The 12,429-nt window shown below is 40.3% G+C and overlaps 1 long non-coding RNA gene across 1 annotated transcript; it reads right to left on the bottom strand.

The window, feature by feature from the left end:
- Positions 1 to 5,779: 5,779 nt before the first annotated feature.
- On the bottom strand, positions 5,780 to 10,546 carry LOC117999735. Its single transcript, XR_004676316.1, has 2 exons — positions 9,142 to 10,546; positions 5,780 to 8,919 (listed from the first exon to the last, which is right to left on the bottom strand). It is a non-coding gene; the product is annotated as an uncharacterized LOC117999735 (long non-coding RNA).
- Positions 10,547 to 12,429: the final 1,883 nt, after the last annotated feature.

Raw genomic sequence — 12,429 nt, forward strand, 5'->3', positions numbered from 1 at the left:
AATACATAAATAAATCTTCAAAAAAGAGAGAGAGAGAGAGAGAGAGAGAAACCAAGAACAAAAAATAAACTTGGATCAGAAAGATTTTTTTTTTTTTTTTTTTTTGGGATCAGAAAGATTTAAAAGTTATTTTCAACCTTAATTTTAAAAAAATACTTTCTAGCCTTTAAAGCATAGGTTATTTTCAATTTCCCTTCTTAAAATTTTATCCATATCATTTTCCCTTAGATTCTGGCTAAAACTGAAAAACTGTTAGCCTACAGATTGAGCCCAATTTAAAAATCATCAATCCATCCATCAATCAATCCCAGATCAGTGGTCAGGAGGTCTTATATGTGAGTGATGGATACTTCCCATTTCTCTGAGGAGTCAGAAGGTGATCAACTTTGTCAGTGGTGAAATTGCTTTTTGACAATTTCTGCCTAATCTTCTTTGATCTCTAACATGAAAACCACCATATTGATTAATTTGGTTAATTCACAACTTTAACTCTCAGGTGGGCTTGGGATTTAAATAGTTATAAGCCCTCTGAGGGATGCTTAGGGAACTTGGACACACCACTCTGGAACTCCTTACTATTCAGAAACACATGTGGAAACACTAAACTAAAATGAGATCAAAGACACCTCATGTGCAAAAATCCCTATGACTCCAGTGATTCATGGAACAATTAAAGCTAAGACTCTCCAATGGGTTTTATGAAATAAAAATAATTTTGCTGGAAGCACACTTGAAGGATAATCTAGATTCAAAGTTTATGACACAATGAATAAAGTAATCGGATAAAATCATTATCAGATATCAGATAAAATCATTTTTCTAGATAGTAACTCCAAAGGCATTGTCAAGGTAAAAATATATGGCTAATGGGAAAGATAGACATATATCTGTTGGTTTTTAAGATTTTTTTTTTTTTTCTAATGTAGGTATCTGTGTGTATACAGACACCCAAGGTACTGTGTGGGAACTTCCAAATACATTGACCTGGAAAAAGGCATTTCAGTAATTCTCTCCTTAGTTCAAGAAAGCACCAAGATTATCTACGCCAAACCAAGGAGTTATCCCAAAGCCCAGAGCATGGTTTCGACTGTCCTATCACATTTGGAGCACTTATCATATGCCAAGCACTGTTCTAAATATTTTATAAATACAAATATAAAAAATGTAATCCTCAAACAACTACACTAGGTGGTCTTTATTAGCTCCATTTTACAAATAAGGAAACTCACAGAAAGGTCAACTAAATTGCCAAAGGCAAGAGAGTTTGAACCCAGACAGCCTAACTCATGAGCCCATGTTTGTAACCACTTGGCCTCTGTGGGTGCTGACCTATCGTTCCATGAACTACCCTTCTCATGTTTCCTACCCTCACTCAGCCTCACTTCGGTCCCCAGAGCCATCAGGCTTTCTCATTGGATTATCTGGGGAGTGAGAGGATAAATCTCAAGACATTATATTAACAAAGCTGGTTACTAGCTTGGAAATATTTAAAGTTTATTACAACAAAGCTTCATACTTCAGTGGATTCTTCTAGGGTCTTACTGCATTTCTTCACTCTCAATCACTGACCCAACTGGATTATCTCAGTAGAAATTAGAAAGTATTAATCTGATGTAAACTGACTTGAGGAGAAGAAAGAGGAGGAGAAAGAACTGTGGTTTTTATTTCTAAAAATAGTCCTTTATTATATTTGTATTAACATGATGGATATCACTCTTGCTTTCTGCTACCTCAACCTTTATACCAGAAGGGAAGCCCCAGTGCACTGTGGAAATTTACAGGATTCTAGGGGGATTTCCCCTGTTCTAAGATAGGGGTATCCTTTTACAGATGTTGGGAGTGGGGGTCCTGTTATATTCTGTAAGTAATTCTTTGTAATTTCACGGATAATGAGTTAATAGTCATCTTCATCTTTTGACCTAATTTAAATTCATTTTTTGTTTCATTTTATATTCTTTAATAACTACATATGAGGAATGTGATGTCTAAAGAACTAAGTTCAGTCCCTTCCTTTTTGTAAATTCTTCATGGGCCTCTACTAGTATTAATATCTTAATATTTATCAAGCAGATACTGTTCTTAAAAATAAAGTAATAATTTTCTTTGAAAAATAACTTATTTAGTATTCTAATGAATATCAAAAGTAATAAGGAAGGTTCCATCTGACCTCAATTCTTGAGAAATTTCTGAAGGTGTATGAAAAGAATCCCCAAACAATTTTCACTATTATTAACATCTTGTACGACTAGAGAAATATAAGTTCTTTGTGAAGAAACAAACATTTAAATTCCTTTTATTATTACACACAAACTAAAATTCACTAATTTTGACAGAATAAATAGGTAGCAATTAGTCAACTACTTACCCAATTTGTGTTAATTTCTATAGCGTCAACCTAAAGATGAGAGTTTCCAGCTGAAGCCTGCAGGTGAGCTGAGGTAAAATGGAACCTGGGTCACCCCAACCCCTTCTTATGGCTAATTGGAAAACGTAGGCCCTAAATTCAGATTATTAATTTGAACAGATTGATTCAGGGCATAACACAATCCTCCAAGAACAAGGATGACAGGGATGAAACAAGGTTGTTAATGCAGGAGCTATTTCTTTTTAGTTGTTTCCTTCTAGAGAAAAAAAATGTAAACTTTTCCAATATTAACAGTGATCATAAATATACCCAAATATTTACTATGGGAATGTCCTCATGGTCGTTTTCTAAAAACTGTGGCAAAAACTTGTACGCGGCCACAGCATGAAGTGCTGCTTGTGACTGCTAGGGACAGAATTGTGTCCCCTCCCCCACTGCTCCCCACAGTCTTACCGTGAAGCCCTCTCTGCCAATATGACCATGTTTGAAGAGAGAGCTTTTAAGCGGTAACTAAGTGTAAATGGGGCCATCAGGGTAAGGGCTTAATCCAGTAGGATTGGTGCCCTTGTAAGAAGAGGGAGAGAGAGCTCTGTGTGTGTGTGTGTGTGCGTGCAGGCGCTGAGGAAACCCCACAGGGCATAGGCGAGAGGGCAGCCATCTGCAAGCAGAAAGACAGCTCTCGCGGGAAAGACCGCTCTCGCGGGAACCTGACCCTGATGGTGTCCCGAACTTGGACTTCCAAAAATCTGTGTTCTCTCTCTGTCAAGGGCCTTGGTTTTAGAAACCAAATTCAAGTGCCTGAGATCACTTACATTTTCTAATATTCCAAATGGATGTAAAAAGTATATAAGATAATCTTTCCGGAGCTGAGTCTCTTAAAGAGAACATTATTAAATACGTTGATGTAGATTTTCTCACATCATAAAAACCCTTGCGTAGACACAAAGACCTATCTCAAAAGCAATATGTGAAGAGGAAAAATGTTGCACTTCTTTTGTAATAGTGAACCAATCAAAATAAAAAATTCAGCTCTTAAAAGGATGCAGTTCTCTCATGGGGAAAGAACACTGCCTTTATATAAAATCTTTTCAGCAGAACACCGTAGGTTCCGTAAAACCCGCTGAGAGGTAAGCAGTATCCAGGACAATAAATGGCTCTAGTAAGAAAAGAAAGGTCTTCTCCTCTCCCTAAGTGCTATAATAATTACAAAGATGAAAACAAAGTGAAGGACAACCTGTTCCCCTTATAAATCGAATGTGAGTGCTCTGCAAGGTCCCAAGGAGCAGGAAAGGAGTTTGCTGTTTGTTAGCGTGTCTCGGGCTGAGCATGCAAGAGTAGGTGTGGCATGGTGTGGCAGGAAGAGTGTGGCCTTGGGATGAAGGCAGGCCTGGCTTGGAGTCTCTCCCATCATTTCCCTGTGGATGACAGGTGCATTCCTGAGACTTCCTCCATCCCCACTTTCATTTCTGCAGTCGGTGGATGGTAACAATACTGGCCTTGGAGGGCTGTGGGGAAATTACATGAGGAATCTGTAATGCTCCTTGTGTGGTCCCCAGCATGCATCCCACACATTTTAGTCTCCTGTACTCACCTTGGTTAAATAAAGAGAATGGTAACTAGTCTGCTTTTTTAAAAATAATGATGTGGCCCTCTATCAGGAGGAGCAGAGTGCGTCATATGGACCTCATGCCAGGACCTGGACAGTCTTTTTCTCTCTGTCCTCCTCATGACATCACCACCTCCAAGGCTACATCTGTAGGCAATATCACTCATCTCAAATATATTTTACTATTTCTGTCTTTGCCTCTGATTTTTTTTTTTTTTTTTTTTTTTGGACAGCTACACTACCTTCATTTCTCAGTTCACTAAGCATTCTGACCTATTTCTTACCAGATACCAAGCAGATTGGAGTTGTTTACTCAACATAAAGGAAAGGTTGATTTCAATAATGAGAGAGAATCTAGGTGTTCATGGAATGTTGCATGAAATTCAGAAAAATAGAAATAATAGAAACAGCAGCACCACACGTAGAATAAAAGCCTGTACTTTGAAAGAAACGGACCTAATTTCAAACGTAGACTCTACTCATCACTAATATGGTGACCTGGGCAAAACCTTCAGACCTCTGATTTTCAGAGGTCTTCTCTAAAATGAAAATAATCCCATCTCACAGGGTAGTTGTGAGGTTGGAGAAGATTACATACATGAAGTTCTTAGCATAACATCTGTCATGTAGTAAGCCCCTGATAAATTATCATTAATGTCACTCAGATTGAGTACAGCATTTTGCCAAGTTAGTACTTGCATGTCTTACTAATGGCATGGCATAACTGGGAGCTGGTGAGGGCAGCAAAATAAAGGGGGCGTAGTTCTTTTTCTGGTGATTAAAAGCTTCTTGATCTTTGGTTTGTTGGAATAGTCTTTGTCTTTCATGATGTTTTGTGAATAATGAAAACAGAGACAGAGCAAGTAAACAGCTGACCTCCCATCCACCTGCTTTTGGACAGTTATTGAGCAATCATCAGGTTCCAGGCTGGCTATCAGTTACCTTTGTGTTCAGGGTTGAGAGGAAAGTGCACGCAGTTAGTTCTGTCTCCAGCATACATTCCCAGGCTGTCTGCTGCCTCCTTCCTTTTCACTGCACTCCTATCCTGGAGCCCTTGGGAGCAGCCATCAGGACTACTGCCTCCCCTAACCAGTCTCCCTGCCCCCACTCTCGCTTAACCATCCACCCATTACCTGCCAACAGTCAGAAAAATTTGCGAGAGCTATAAATCAGAGTCGGTCAGTCCTAGTTAAGAAGGCTTTGGCAAAATAGTTCCACTTTTCACCATGGCCTGTGAAGACCGTGTGTGCCTGGACCCTGAGCGCAGTTTCACATCTGATCGCATGCCCCATGCTTTCGGCTCCCATCAAATCAGCCTTCCTGAGCCCCTCCCCCCAGGGGTCAGGTTGCACCCACGGAGCCTGCCGGTCCCTCAGCCTAGAAGGTTCAGGCACCTTGTCTAGGACTGTGGCTGCTTCTCATCCCATAGATCGAGTTTCAGTGCTGCCACCTAGGAGAGGCCCTCCTGGACTACCCCTCTCGCATACGTTCCCATCATCTCCACACGGCTCCCTGTCTACTTTCTATCAGAAGCACTAATCACAATCCATAATTACCCCTCTTATTTTTGTCATTTGTAAGTTCCAGGCAAGAGACACACTGCTTGTCACATTCTCTACTGTATTCTCTGCAGGCGGGGGGGGGAGGGGGGTATGGCACAAAACAAGACCTCCATAAGTACTTGTTGAATGAATGAAGGATCCAAACATGGGCAAAAACAAAAGAAAAAAAATGTCATGTCTTCTTATGGTAAGGGTTAATGGAAATGTAACCTCGTGATCATCACAAGGGCACGTTGCTTAGTATACATACTTGGTATTGGACACCAGCAAGAAATCGCTGAATAAGAAGAGGTGCCGCTTCTGCCTCCTCCAGCCGCTCTTGAGCTCGACGGGGCCGTGGATAAGCAGGGTATGGGCGGCACCCTCAGATGATGTAGTGCTTTTGCTGCAGGCATCCACCTCAACAGAAGAGCTCTTCCTGCAACCCACCAAACACCACGGAGCAGCTAGTTACTAGTCAAATATACAATAGAGTTTTATGGTAAATGTCAAGGTTCGCACAACACTAAAATTTAGTCTCAACCCCGAAAGCAGAGCTCCAGAGCTCACATTCAGGGATCGCTGAGTTATAGAAAGCTATTGAAAGAGATGAGGTCGGACGTCTGGGTGGCTCAGTCGGTTAAGCGTCTGCCTTCAGCTCAGGTCATGATCCCAGGGTCCTGGGATCGAGTCCCACGTCGAGCTCCCTGCTCAGCGGGGAGCCTGCTTCTCCCTCTGCCTCTACCCCTCCACCCTGTTTGAGCTCTCTCTCTCTCTCTCTCACATGCTCTCTTTCTCAAATAAATAAACAAAATATTTTAAAAAAGGAGAGAGATGAGGTCACTTGGTGAATTGATGCAGATGGAGAACAGTTTCAAGGACAAAGCCCTTGGGCATGCCAACACTTAGACGTGGGGTGGAGAAAGCAGCAAAGCTAATCATGAGCTTTTAGGAAGGGGAGGATCAAGAGGTAGAGTGTATTACAAGAAGGCAAACAAACAACAACAACAAACAGGACAATTGGCGGCCTAATATAAAACAAAATGATATGGTGTGTGTGTGAAGAATTAATTACAATTTGCTTTCATGTTAAGATAAAAATGAAGACAACTGAAGATTCTGGAAATTTACTTATCTAAATCTATCTAAATCTTATCTAAATCAATATTCAAACTTGGGGGAAAAATTCTCAAAGATCGGCAAAAATACTGGAAACGTCAAAAAGTTTCTAAACACAAGAGTTTAGCTATTACTTGGCTGAGCTCTGACTGAGCTCTGATAGGACTTTCTGGTCATCATAGGTAAAACAGCTAAATTGAACAGAATGCAAAAGTTCTTTCATAAATAGGACAGATATTTTCATAGACCTGGGAAAATTCTCTCTCGTGGAGCCAAGAAAGTGTCTCCTCCGAGAATGTAAACCCTGCTCTCTTCAGCTCAGCAGCACTGAATCTTACGAACCTGAGTAGCCTTTCACGAAGCTGGTGCTGAGGTTACTCATTAGTGTACACGTATTAGAAGAAACAAAAGAGAACAACACTTCCTGTTATTGTCAGTCTGTTTTGAGGCTCAAAAATAGTATATCAAAAGACTACCTTCTGCAGTGAAGCCTTGAATGACCACCTATAAGTTCTGCATACTTTCTGAATGATGTGAACATCCTTTTGTCTTCAGTTCTCAGGACTGAAAATCAAGTGAGTCTACAGCACTAGGCAGAGTACTGTAAAATGCTTGAAGCCTGAGGATTCCATAGTAACCTGAGATCACTACCATTATGATGTCACGGATCTAAGGCTCATGTCGTAACTGCCAAACTGACATACTTGTTTCCCTGATTTGGCCTGCACGTTTTGATTTTTTAAAAGTAATCTTTTTTATTTTGAGATAACTATAGATTCATATGTATCTGTAAGAAATAATACAGAGAGATTACATCAATTTTCTACAGATAGAGACTTCCAGACACTTCCATCACCACAAGGATCCTTCCTATTACCCTTTTACAACCACACAAACTTCCTTCCACCTCCCCCACCTCTTTAATCCCTGGCAATCACGAATCTGTTCTCCATGTGTATAATTTTGACATTTCAAGAATGGTATACAGAGGGGATCATATAGTATGTAACATTTTTGTGATTTGCTTTTTTCCACTCAATCAGCATAACGGGAGAGTCATCTGGATTGCCACAGGTGCTCACAGTTCATTTCTCTGTGTCTCTTAGTAGTATGCCAGGATATGGCTGTATCACAGTTTGCTTCACCACCTGCTGAAGGAATTCTGGATTGTCTGCAGGCTTGGGCGTTCACTAATAAAGCTGCTGTAAACATCTGTGTACAGGTTTTTGTGTCAGCGTCGGTCTTCTCTCCTCTGGGCTAAATGCCCAGGACTCCAATTGCCAGGTCCTAGGGTAGCTGCTCTGTTTTGTTTTTTAAGACACTGTCTAACTGTTTTCCAGAATGGCTCTGCCATTTCACATTCTCACCAGTACTGTGGGAGTGATTCAGTTTCCCCACATCCACACTAGCATCCACACTGGCAACTAGTGTTGTCATTTTTTATTTTAGCTGTTCTGATAGCTGTGTCATGATATCTCACTGTGGATTTAACGTGCATTTCCCCAATGGTTAGTGATGCTAAACATCTATTTGCCGTGCGGACATCTTCTTCAGTGTGACGGAACCTACAGTAGTCTGTTAAAAACATTTTCCGTGGAGACGGTGTTCCCTGTCCACTAGAAAACTGACCATCTTACAGATGAGGAGGTGCTTCACGGACAGGTTAGACGCTTTCAATTCAAGCAGCTGCGACATAACATGAAGGATTCAAATCCAGCTGACTCAGGAGGTCACTCAGCTTCCTGTGAGGGCCCCCACTCTTCTCACACGGACAGTGTCTTTCCTTTGACAACAGTGGAGGACTGAAATTTGATCCTACTAACAAAGTTCATGGTTTCCCTTATAGGCACCTCTAACAGGTATGTGAATCCCTCTCTTTTATTCCCCACTCGACTCTATGGGCCTCAAGGAAAGAGTCTATGTCTGATTTATCATTTTAATTCTCACAAACATTGGCACATTGGAGGATTTCAAAAATTCTCTTGAATGGGTGAATGAAAGAGTTTTCTGGCATGGATGGATGGGGAAAAGGCATGACCTAAACTAGTCTCTCTCTCATTTACTTCATTCATTCAACAGATAGTGTTTGAACCTGTACTAGGAGAAAGACACTTGCTAGGTCTGGGCAACAGAGAGCCAGGCCCAACTCTCACAAAACCAGGATTTAAATGGGGGGTGGGGGGGGCAGAAATTAAACAAAGAGTGTCATCAATAACTGTGTAACACCAGACTCTGGAAAGTACTGCAGAGAAAAATTAAAGAGTCGGATGAGAAATTAAAAGAGGGACCTGAGGGCGCCTGGGTGGCTCAGTCGGTTAAGCGGCTGCCTTCGGCTCAGGTCATAATCCCAGGGTCCTGGGATCGAGCCCCGCATCGGGCTCCCTGCTAGGCGGGAAGCCTGCTTCTCCCTCTCCCACTCCCCCTGCTTGTGCTCTCCCTCTCTCGCTGTGTCTCTCTCTGTCAAATAAATAAATAAAATCTTAAAAAAAAAAAAAAAAAAAAAGAGGGACCTGACACCTGATTTCAGTTGTGAAGAAGTCTCCTTTGAAGAGCTCCTTTAAAATGAGCTTTAAAGAATAATTAGGGATTGATTAGAGAGAGGAGAGAAAAGAGGAAGGCAGAGGGAAGGGACAAGAAGAGAAGTGTATTGGAAGGGAAGATACATTTTTCAGCTGAAGGGACAGAATGCGAATATGTGACGTTTCAGAGACATGGAAGAGTTTGCTAGTTTGGAGATACAGGCAGAAGGTACAGGAGCATGAAATATGCCTGAAAAAGTAGGTAGAGGCAAGAGCACAAGTCCTGGTAGACCTTTTAGACTTTACTGAGGCCTCTCATCTTAAAACCAAACTAGCACAGAAGTGACATGTAGATAGTGGCCTTCAGACTTTTCACCACTTTTATTTTTTTTAAGATTTTATTTATTTATTTGGGTGGGGGGTAGCAGAGGGAGAGGGACAAGCACAAACAGTGCTGAGAGTGGAGCCTGACCTGGGGCTCGATCTCACAGCCCTGAGATCATGACCTGAACCAAGATCACGACCTGAGCCGAGATCAAGAGTCAGAAGCTTAACCGACTGAGCCACCCAGATGCCCCTTCTCACCACTTTTAAAGGCACAAGTGCTAGTCTGGACATGTTTGATTGTATTAGAACCATGGAGGCTCATGGGGCAACACTTTCTGGCCTCCCATCAAGCATCTGTCAACATTTATTTAATGTAAAAATGTAGGCAAACTTATCTCTGCACCTTCCCCAATTCCCAGATTATGTCCCATTTCTCTGCCTCTCCCTTCAGAGAGGTTAGAGATTTAGAGACCAGGAAAACTCTCCTTCTAGAATCTAGTATCTGCTTATCAATACTGATATGCATCAGTCTCACTTGGGGGAGTTTTCAGGCACTCCCTCTGTAACCCCCAGAGGTTCTGATTCATCAGATCCAGAAAACCTGTATTTTGAAAAATTTTTTGAGTGATTCTTGTATGTAACCAGGATTGTGAGTTACTAATCTTCAGGAATTAATTGAGAAAGATGTAGTGTTCTGATTCTATCTTCCCCTTGTAGTAAAGCCAAGGAGAGAAAAGTTTTCTTAGAAAGATAAAGGGAGCTTTCCTTAGTCATGTAATAGTTACATTTACAGTAATAGCTAAAGCTTAATTTCTTCTAAAATACCATTGCTACTTATTTTAATTTGATGAATGAGCTCTAAATAGAATCACAGTGATAGGGTTTGTTTTCATCTATTTCATTGAACACTTAACTTTTCACCCTAAATATCAAATAGAAGAGATAGTATAAGGTAATCCTATGCCCATAATACCAATATTTTTAAGCATGTTGCAAAGACAAGACTATTTAAAAAAAAATTTTTGAAGATTTTATTTATTTGAGAGAGAAGTGAGAGAGAGAGAGAGCATGAGCAGAGAGGGGGGTGGGGGGGAGGGGGAGAAGCAGACTCCCCTATGAGCAGGGAGCCCGATGTGGGGCTTGATCCCAGGACCCTGAGATCACGACCTGAGCCGAAGGCAGATGCTTAACTGAATGAGCCATGCAGACTATTTTCTTAATTCAATTTCTTTCTTTTAATTTTTTTATATTTATTTTATTTCAATTCCAGTATAATTAAGTGTTATTATTAGTTTCAGGTGTACAATAGAGTGATTCGATAATTCTATACATTACTCAGTGCTCATCATAAGTGTACTCTTAATCCCCATCCCCCCACCCACCTTCCTTCTGATAACTATCAGTTCGTTTTCTATAGCTAAGAGTCTGTCTTTTGGTTTATCTCTTTTTTATTTGTTTTGTTTCTTAAATTCCACATATAAGTGAAATCATATGGTATTTGTCTTTCTCTGACTTATTTCACTTAGCATTATATCCTCTAAATCCATCCGTGTTGTTGCAAATGGCAAGATTTCATCTTTTTTATTGCTGAATAATATTCCATTGTGTGTGTGTATGTATATATATATACATATATATATATGGACACTTATATATATATATGGACATATATATATATATGGACATATATATATATATATATATATATGTCCACATATATATATATATGTGGACACTTGGGCTTTCTCCATAATTTGGCTACTGTAAATAATGTTGCAACAAACATAGGGGTGCATATATCTTTTTAAATTAGTGTTTTTCTTTTTTTAAAGATTTTTTTTATTTATTTATTTATTTATTTATTTATTTATTTATTTATTTATTTGAGAATGAGAGAGGGTGAGCAGACAGGTGGGGGCAGGGGCAGAGGAAGAGGGAGAGGGAATCTCAAGCAGACTCTGTGCTGAGCGCAGAACCCAATGTGGGGTTCGATCCCATGATCCCGAGATTATGACCTGAGCTGAAACCATGAGCTAGATGCTTAACCGACTGAGCCACCCAGACACCCCACAAATTAGTGTTTTTCTATTTGGGGGGTAAATACTCAGTTATGGATCATATAGCAATTCTATCTTTAATTTTTTGAGGAACCTCCATATTGTTTTCCACAGGGGGCTGCACCAGTTGGCATTCCCACCAACAGTGCACAAGAGTTCCTTTTTCTCCACAATCTTGCCAAAACCTGTTGTTTCTTGTGTTGTTGATTTTAGCCATTTGGACAGGTATGAGGTGATAGCTCATTGTGGTTTTCATTTGCATTTCCCTGATGATGAGTGATTTGAGCATCTTTTCGTGTCTGTTGGCCATCTGTGTCTTCTTTGGAGAAATGTCTGTTGATGTCTTCCGCCTATTTTTAAATTGGATCATTTGGTTTTTTGGTGTTGAGTTGTATAAGCTCTTTATATATTTTGGATACTAACCTTTTATATCATTTGCAAATATCTTCTCCCATTCAGTAACTTGTCCTCTCGTTTTATTGGTGGTTTTCTTTGCTGTGCAGAAGCCTTTTATTTTGATGTAGTCCCAATAATTTATTTTTGCTTTTGTCTCCCTTGCCTCAGGGGACATATCTAGAAAGATGTTGTTACAACCAGTGTCTGAGAAATTACTATCTGTGCTCTCTGCTCGGACTTTTTTGGTTTCAAGTCTTACATTTAGGTCTTTAATCCATTTTGAATTTTATTTTTGTGTATAGTGTAAGAGAGTGGTCCAGTCTCATTCTTTTGGATGTACCTGTCCAGTTTTCCCAACACCAGTTTTTGAAGAGACTATCTTTTTCCCATTGTATATTCTTGCCTCCCTGCTTGTACATAAAATCATGGGTTTATTTCTGGATTCTCTATTCTGTTCCGTTGATCTATTGTCTACTTTTCCGTCAGTACCATACTGTTT

The sequence above is a fragment of the Mirounga leonina genome, unplaced genomic scaffold (genome assembly GCF_011800145.1).
Source record: "Mirounga leonina isolate KUSES-001 unplaced genomic scaffold, KU_Mleo_1.0 Mir_479, whole genome shotgun sequence".
Classification (NCBI taxonomy): Eukaryota; Metazoa; Chordata; class Mammalia; order Carnivora; family Phocidae; genus Mirounga; species Mirounga leonina.